Source organism: Xyrauchen texanus, chromosome 46, assembly GCF_025860055.1.
Source record: "Xyrauchen texanus isolate HMW12.3.18 chromosome 46, RBS_HiC_50CHRs, whole genome shotgun sequence".
Lineage (NCBI taxonomy): Eukaryota > Metazoa > Chordata > Actinopteri > Cypriniformes > Catostomidae > Xyrauchen > Xyrauchen texanus.
Genome location: NC_068321.1, coordinates 3,558,141 through 3,568,334, shown reverse-complemented (window position 1 = coordinate 3,568,334; position 10,194 = coordinate 3,558,141). Strand labels below are relative to the sequence as shown.

The following is a 10,194-nucleotide window of genomic DNA, read 5'->3' as shown; positions in this document are numbered from 1 at the left end:
GAAATGTTAACAAATTCATTTTGAATGAATCAGAAAATAAAAACGTAAAATATTTTTTCTCCCTGTTTTATTGGACACAGCTGTGGTAAAACCAGTCGCTTGATAACCATGTTAACCGTTTTACCCGATGTCTTTATTGATCTACCATAATGCAAAATCAATACGGATCTTTGATGTTATTCACATAGTTCAATATATCACATCGTCTTCACAACCTACACAAACATCTGTGTTTAAAACCAGCTCAATAAAGGGGTTCTCCTGATTCGACATACATATAGTATATGGAAAAGTATAGGCCTATATATAGTTATATATATAAATTGTGACGTCACAACAATTTTTTCAATCTAGTTAAATGCGGTCAGTAATGGCCCACAAACAGAAGTTTAACTTATGCTAAATTATCAGTTTTATTTATTTCTATATTTATTCACACCTAAAATTGATATCTGGCCATATATGAACAAACATAAACTTAAAGTTCATATATTTAAGCCTGCATGTACATATTCAAATTCCTAGTTTTTGGGAAAATATATGTCTTATATCAAAATGGCCAATATTTATTTAGAATTTTTTTAATATAAGTTGCATTTGCAAGCTTTTTATATATCTGTGAAATATATGTGTTTTTCATAAATTGCCATATATAAGATCTATTTCATTGCCTTGTGTTTTATTAGACTGAAGTGGTGATTTAAGAATATTTTCAATGAATGTCAATATTAGAGTTTGCTTTGAAGGATAAAAAATATTTTAGTTTTCAAAACATTCTATGATCATTAAAACAAAGATAAGCAGCTCACATATTGCCTTTAAATAAAATAATATGTTAATAATAAACCAATGGCCAAAATGATTTTTGCCAAAATATTATTTTTTTGTCATGAAGAATAACAACAACAAAAAAAAAAAAAAAAAAAAAAGAAAAGAAAATATATATATATTAATACATACATATACATGTTTAAAGTCGATTTTTTATTTTTCTGATTTATTATTAGGCCTATTTTTTGTTTAGTTTTTTTAGTTCTGAAGTAGCCTATTAATACTGCAATTTTATTATTTTCACTTTTTTTCTTTTATCTAGTTATTTGAAAGTATTTCAAACTTATGCTTTATCATTAGCGTTGTTGTTTTGTTGTTTTACCTGATAAGGAGTCGATTGTATATATTCATTTCTATATCCAATTCCGAGCTAATATAGTTTGATGTGATTAAAAGATAATATCGCAGATTATCAGAGGGTGAAAGAGAGAGAGAGAGAGAGAGAGAGAGAGAGAGAGAGAGAGAGAGAGAGAGAGAGAGAGAGAGAGAGATGCAGAGATGGGAGGGGCCTGTGAAACACTAGAAATGTCAATCACACGAGTGTTTCTGAACAATCACTCTCAATGTGCGCGAGTCTGACCTCAGTCCACTTCACAGGAGTACCGGCTTTAACTGACCGAGACTCTCCGTTTGGAGTTTTGCGCTCAATCCCCGTCTTAAAGTTGAGATCTGTGGTTCTTTAAAACTGCTCGGAACTTTGGCAGCAGCATGTCTATCCCGCAGCTCGGGTATAAGTACATCAGACCGCTGTACTCCACGGAGCGGCCCGGGGCGGTCGGCGGTCGCGTCGGCGTGGAGTTGAACGCGTCTGGATCGCTCTCCAGTGTCCTCTCCAGCATGTACGGAACACCGTTCCCCAATACGCAAGGATACAGCGCGTTTCTGCCCTATTCCAGCGACCTGTCAATACTAAATCAGCTGGTAGGTGTGAACATACTGAATTCGGAATAACAATTTGCTATTAAGAACGGTTATAATGTTATTAATGAGAATTAATAAATATTCTTTGAGTTGGAAATTATTGCTCGCATTGTATCCTGATCATTCGGATAAAAATCTTTGATCTGGGGACTACTTAAAAAACTAAACTAAAATAAAGATTCCGATTGGAATAAAAAGGGTTTTGTAATCTGCTGAATTTTAAAAACGTTTTATTGTCATACACTTCAAGAAGCATATACAGCCCAAAGTAAAAATGATTATGATTATTTGCATACCATCAGGTGAATTTTGAATAACAGTTTAAGAACGTTTGGGTTTAATACATTTTTTAGGTTGTAAAATGTTCCTTCTAGTCTATATTATTCCGATTATGCAACTCAAATCTTAACTGTGCACTTCAAATAAAAACTAAAGATTCCAATAAGAACAAAAACTTTTTATTCTTATTTATAAAAATGAATATATATTACACACTAATCGCAGAAACTTTATACATGGCCATATATAAACATATATCAAATTATATAGTTCATATATTTGAGCATATTCAAATTCCACTAATATCTGAGAAAATATGTCCAGATATCAAAATTTCAATTTTTTTGTATTTTGAAATTATACATTGCATCCATGTAAAAGTATGTGACGTTTTATATAAGAGAAAACCTTATATGACAATATACAAATTATAGTTCACATATTCGAGAATATGTGTACATATTCAAATTCCACTAATATTTGGGAAAATATATGTAGATATATATATATATATGTTTGTGGGCTTTTACTGACCATATTTAACTAGATTGGAAAAATAGTTGTGACTTCACAATTTATATATATAAATATATATTTTTATGATCCCCCCAAAAAAAAATATTAGTGACATTTGAATGGCCATTTTCACACACACACACACACACACACACACACACACACACACACACACACACACACACATGTTGTGTTTCCATGTTTATGGGACTTTCCATAGACATAATGGTTTTATACTGTACAAACTTTATATTCTATCCCTAAACCTAACCCTACCCTAAACCTAACCCTCACAGAAAACTTCTGCATTTTTACATTTTCAAAAACATAATTTAGTATGATTTATAAGCTGTTTCCTCATGGGGACCCACAAAATGTCCCCACAAGGTCAAACATTTGGTTTTACTATCCTTATGGGACATTTGTCCCCACAAGTGATAATATACGCTCACACACACACACACACACACACACACACACACACACACACACACACATATATGATAACGCCATTTTATATCAAATCAAATATATGTTGTATCTATGGTCAAGTATGTTATATATTAGCAATTATTTAATGTGTTTTGTATATATTTCATATGTTTTGTATATATTTAATGTGTTTTGCATATATTGCCATATATCCGTTTTCTATATGAAGAACCTACAATTTAAAATCCCAATTTTTTTTTCTAAATAATTTGCCAATTGAAGAACCCTTCATTTGAAAATCAAAATATGGTTCTTGGAAAAATAAATAAATAAATAAACAACTCTTTCCTAACCCTAAAGTGCTGCGGAAAACAACAACAACACACATTTAAGAACCTTTACTTGTACCGATAGTTTGTTTTTCTTTTTTTCTTGGGCTGTGCAGCTTGTCTCAAAAATGTGTTTTTCTTTTTAAGGGCTCACAGTACGAGTTTAAAGACAGTCCTGGTGTTCAGCACGCAGGTTTTTCTCACCCACCCTTCTATCCATACGGACATCAGTACCAGTTTGGAGATCCATCCCGACCCAAGAACGCCACTCGTGAGAGCACCAGCACCCTGAAGGCCTGGCTCAGTGAACACCGGAAAAACCCTTATCCCACCAAAGGAGAGAAAATCATGCTCGCCATCATCACTAAAATGACTCTGACTCAGGTGTCCACCTGGTTCGCCAACGCCGGAGGAGACTGAAAAAAGAGAATAAAATGACCTGGGTTGTCAAAGCACAAACCGATGAGGAAGGAAATGTGTATACGAGCGACAATGAGGAAGGAGACAAGAGAGACGAGGAAGAGGAAATAGACTTGGAGAACATTGATACGGAAAATATTGAAGACAAGCAGGATTGCGATTATGTGGATGACGAGAAATCGGTTTCTAAAGTATCCGACAGGACTGACTCTGATGGATCTGAGGAATACGATGATGCTGGAGCCGAGAAGAGTTTTATGAACAATATAATGAAAGACCGAAGAGATGCAAACTCTGACGAGGAACAGGAGGGCCAAATCAAAAAGAGTCCAGCAGCGCAAGAGCCCTTGAATAATGGAAGTCCACCTCAAAAGCCAAAGATCTGGTCTTTGGCTGAAACAGCAACGACGCCGGACAGTCCCAGAAAGTCTTCATGGGTTCAGATGGACTGTGATGCTCAGACTGTCAGAAATCCTCTTCATGTTCAAAACTGGACCAAAATGGCTTTTTCGGCCCATCAGATGGCATTAACTAGTCATTACCTCGGACTTAAACACCAAATGAACTCACATAACCACATACACATGAAGCATGGAGACCAGAGGACTCACAGCTTGTGAAATTAAAATGGACAATTAAAGACTTTTGCATTTTTTAAATATTTTTTACCTTCCTTATGGGAGTATAACACTTAAGATGGTAATTATGGATCAAAGAAATATCCAATTTCTACATAATGAATGCCCTGAATTTATAATAGATAAATGTTGTCTATTAGCTCTTCAATTAATATGAGATTGATTATATTCGAATATATTTTATATTGCTGACTTCAAAAATGTCATTGCGTTTTACTTTTTCGAACCATTGTGAAACATACGTTTCAAAAAAACAAATTTGTCCTCACATAACAGACACAAAATCACAATTATACTGAGGTTGGATTTAAATGAATAATTTGTCAAATATCAGAGTTAGATACACAGAGATGTAAGAACTCATTGTGGTATGTAGTGCCTAAATGGGGATTTTAAAACCGTCTTTTGTTTCCTCTAATTGTGTTATGTCTAAAACACACACACACACACACACACACACACACACACACACACACACACACACACACACACACACACACACACACACACACACACACACACACACACACACACACACACACACACACACACACACAGACCAGAATTGATGCTTATCTTTAAGAATTGTTTTGCTAATCATTCATTCTCTATTAATAATATTTGAGTTTTTGGTCACATTTAATTGTGTATGTCACATGCTGTCTGAGGTCTAACCATTTTAAATAAGCTTCATTTATGTATGGGGTACAAACAAAATATTCAGATGGTTTTGTACATGGAATTAAAATGTACCTACTTGAAATAATATTGTACAAAGTCATATATTTTGAATATTAAAACAAAATCGCATAATTGTCCTTCTTTCTCCTTTTTACAATTTTGTAATCAAATGTGTGATCTGTATTTTACATTTAAAATGGATGATATGAGAAATCAAAACCTAAATTAATTTGCTTTCAGTTCTTTAAAACATTCTAATTAACCTACACAATAGAATGTAGAATATTAACAGGGCCGTAGCTAGTGGGGTGAAAGGGGGTAATGATTCTAGAGGTCCACAGGTCCAGAGGGGCCCCACAACAAATTATAAACTACATTTTGTAATTGGAACAGGGCCCTGAGCAATAGACAGTAAGGAGGCCCAGAATACCTTGCTACGGCCCTGAATATTAATGTACAGATGTGTTTCAAAAAAACAAAAAACATGGAGAGCTCATAGCGTGTTGGTCGTGCAAAGCCAAAACATACGTTGACATAGTGAGGTCATGAGGTCACACGTTTGACAGACTGTGGTCAGTTTGCCATCATTCAGGTGATCTGATCAGCGTTATAGTACCCTCTGCAGGCAGACAAAATATCTCAGTTTAAAACGTACACGTTGTTTGCTCTGTTGTGGGCCATTTCATCAAAGATATCCAGAGACAATTGGTGATGTTTGCTTAGTCAAGCATCATTGTTACTATTATGCATTTGTCATGTGAACAACCCCCTAACACTAAGTTAACATTCCCATGTCACTTGTCTTCTAAACCGTTTCTGCTACAGTCACAAAAGATTTCTCAAATCATGCAGCTTGGTAAGGAGATGTGTGCTATTACTTTTCTAAGCAATCGGGGTTACAGTTTTCGACTGGCGGAGATGAAACAGGCACAGGCCACGAGCCAAAGAGACCAGAATATAGACTTGCGAGTGGGCTCTATAAAAATATGACATATTTTGGTATCACTTTAGATCAATGTTTCCTTTGTTAGAAGATTATAAAGGGGTTCATACATTCACAAATGCATTATTAATCATTTCTAAGTGGTTATAACAACATCAAATTGTAAGCCATCTTACCTCACATGTTATGAATGCTTAATAACTCTTATTCAACATTAGAAACCTATGAAAATGCATCTTAATGTAAAGTGGACACATGTGAAGCATTTTAAGCAGTTGCTAGCATTAAAACCCTATCTATTGAAAGATCATGGTTTAATGGTCATAATATGCTGTGAATGAGCCTGAAGAGCTGAAAAGTGTTTTTGGAGAGGACTTTAATTAACTAGGACTAGGTAAAACCATTCTTTTGACATCAACGGAACAAGGAAAGTGACAACACAAATTAATCAAAACATTAGATAAATGAAATCGCCCCATTTAATTTCACTGTAATAGTCTGTAATTAGGGCATTTTATGATTTTGATTAAAATAAGTCTGAATAAGTGTATTAATTAAGCATTTATAACATTTATGTTAAAATGCTCATTATTTTAAACATGTTACTAAAACTGCATATAAATGATTTATAATGCATTTGTAAATGGCTTATTACTCATTACTGAACCGCTTTATAAATCCTTAATAAAGGGAACATTAATATAAAGTGGTGTCAATATTTTTTAATAACAATGGGGCGGTAAGCAGTAAACTAGCCCTTATAAGCTGCCCAATTGTTTTTTCTGTCTGCCATTCTGGTCACTGATTTGAAACATTTGCATTTAACCTGAGTTGATTTTGGTTATTACATTGAAAAAGACCTTAATAAACAGATCAGAGTTGAATTGTGTTTATTGAGGGCTTCCTTACTTGAAACATTGAGGTGAACATATGAGACATGCTAAACGTTAATGCCCTCGTGTTTGCTTGTGTGAGAGAATGATCTGTTTAATGGACAGATGCCACAGACAGGGAGGTGGCACTGATTTCATGCCTATGTCTGACTGGAGTTTCTGAAGTGAACACTTTCATCGGGACACAAAGGATGCTCATTTGGATTGGGGGAGAAGGAGGACAGAATGTGGTCTCTCTCCATTCACTCACCACAATAGTTTAAAACCTCCTCACACTATTCCCACAAGGCCTATTAACGGGATTTACAGAACATTTGTGTTAATAGATGGTTTTCTGGAGTAAGCATTAAAGCAATGAAAATAAGCCAATGGATTGGTTAATACCAAGAGAGCCATGCTTTTTTATGATTTTTAGGACATTTTTGCTAATGCTCTGCTAATTATTTTCCTTTTCCCCATATTTTCCCAATATTCAGATTCCCAGATAGCACACATATATCTCCAAGATGTCTGTTTAAGAGGGTTTCATCTGAAATGCATCATGTTATGGAGGTGCTTTTCAGCAGCAGGGTCTGGCAATCTTGCAAAGATTTATGGGATAATGAATGCTGGAAAATACATGGAGATGTTTTATTAGAACCTTCTCCCTTTGCCAGAAAGTGTCAAATTGGGAGGAAGCAACACTGGAGAGGCTTTAAATTACGAAAACTGATGTTCTTGAGTGGCCCAGTCAGAGACCTGACCTTAGCCCAACTGAACATCTGTGGAGACCTCAAAATTGCTATACCTAACTAACTTGGTACAGCTTGAGCAATTTTGCAAAGAGGACTGGGCTATATTGCTATATTGTGCACTGATGAGCCAAAATATTATGACCACTCACAGGTGATGCGACAACGTTGATCATCTCCTAACAAGGCCACATGCCAAGGTCTGGGTAGATTAGATGGTAAACGAAGGGTGTTGGGCGCCCAAGGCTCATCGATGCGCAAGTGCAAAGAAAGGCTATCCCGTCTGGTCCGAACCGACAGAACGTGTACTGTGGCACAAGTTACAGAACATTTGAACGATGGTTACAGGAGGAATGTGTCACAACACACATTGCATCACACCATGCTGCCTATGGGGCTGCGTAGTGCCCATGATGACTCCTGTCCTTGAAAGTGCCTACAATGGGCACGTAAGTGTCGGAACTGGACCTTGGAGCAATGGAAGAAAGTCGCCTGATCCAATGAGTTCTGTTTCTTTTGCATCTGGGGAAGTGATGTCACCAGTATGCACTGTATATGGGTAGAGTATGTTGGAGCTGACTTATCTGGTTTTATTGGGTTAAAATCTTGAGTGATGTAGGTGTCATGATTGAAAATTAAACTGTAACAGGACTGACAGAAGTTCTCCTCACAGATGCAGCATTTGAGTTTAGTCAAACTTTAGACCTAATTTCTCATAAATAAGTCTTCTTGTACCATGAAATAGGAAAATGCTAATCTTAGTCTTCTTTGGAGACAGAGCTAAGCAGACCGCATACCTAATTCTTTGTTGTACCTCCAATCAGCTCTATGAAACCGAATGCACAGTCATACATCAGCAGTAGCATAACCCTGAAAACATCTGCTTTGAATGTTCTCACTACTCTCCCGTATCATCATTCTGGACCGATATGTAGAGCCAGTGTGTGAACTAATAAGACACAACTTCACCTTCATCTGAGAAAATGTGCTGGCAGTCATGTAGCATGGTGATGCTAGTTTCAACAAGATGGCTGCCGGCCAAAGCTGAAAGAGACGTGTGAGTGAATGAGTACAAAGATAAATCTTCAATCCACACAGTCAATCTTCAAACAAACTTTATTTTGAGCTGACAGCTGGTTGTGTTTTGTGTGGCACTAATATTTCCTGAATATTGTCATGTTCATGTTTTTCCATGTAGGATATATATATTTTTTTGGTTTATTACATAATAATAGAGTACTATATTCATACAAAAGTCTCCTATTTCACGTTGATTTTCTGTGTGACAATAGTGAATTATCAGTATTCCACATGTGTTTACTCAAGGTGGTGCTGATGTTTCAATGATTTACTGGATTTACATTCAACATTGCTATTTGACGAAGAAGCAATGTGGAAGTAAACTATAGCAAGTGTAACACATGAACAGTATGATTTGGCTATTTTCATTTGGGTGTGTTACTGAAATTATGTAAGTTGTGCATCTATATAGTATTCAAAAATACCTGTAAAAAATACTTATGTGTAGATTATGTGTTATGCATAGCTCAATATGTCTTGGACAGCCAGTCTCATTAAATATTAATGTGGAAGCAATGAATCAGGTTCTGTATTTGTTGCAGCATCACTTTGATATATGAAAAATAAAACATCAAAATATATCTGTTTTTAGAGGTACCAAAGAATCTAGGGTAAAATTGAAATTGTACTCATTACAATACATTTATTTTTACTGTTTAATATTTGATTTTAAAAACTATGTTTTAGAGGTAAAAAGGTTTAACTTATTACCACATTTTTGTATTTACCAAGATAATAAATACATTTTTACTGTTAAATATTGTAAAAAATAAAAATAACAAAAATTTTGAGAGGAAAAAGGTTTACCTTAGTACCATAGAATCCAGAGTGAAATTTATATTATACAGCACTTATAAAGACAATACATGTATTTTTACTGTTAAATATATATATATTATATATATGTGTGTGTGTGTGTATTTATTACTTTGTGGGGACCAAATGTCCCCATAAGGATAGTAAAACCCGAAATTTTTGACGTTGTGGGGACATTTTGTCGGTCCCCATGAGGAAAACAGCTTATAAATCATACTAAATTGTGTTTTTTGAAAATGTAAAAATGCAGAAAGTTTTCTGTGAGGGTTAGGTTTAGGGGTAGGGTTAGGTTTAGGGGATAGAATATAAAGTTTGTACAGTATAAAAACCATTATGTCTATGGAAAGTCCCCATAAAACATGGAAACACAACTGTGTGTGTGTGTGTGTGTGTGTGTGTGTGTGTGTGTGTGTGTGTGTGTGTGTGTGTGTGTGAATATATTAGGGCTGTCAATCGGTAACATTTTTTAATCAAATTAATTACATGGTGTCCCGATCACGATTAATCGCATTTAATCACATATACAAATATTTTCTGAGAAAGCTGCTCATATAACAATAATTCAATATATAATGATGAAATAATTATACATAGTTACTCTATCTTTAAATATTAAAATAAAAAATATTCAGATAATTTAAATGCCTTACATTCTTGTGGCAGAAGAGCTAATCATTGATAAGA

At 35.0% G+C, this 10,194-nt stretch overlaps 1 pseudogene; it reads left to right on the top strand.

Annotated features, from left to right (window-relative positions):
• Positions 1 to 1,405: 1,405 nt before the first annotated feature.
• Positions 1,406 to 4,881, top strand: LOC127638239 (iroquois-class homeodomain protein irx-3-like; annotated as a pseudogene).
• Positions 4,882 to 10,194: the final 5,313 nt, after the last annotated feature.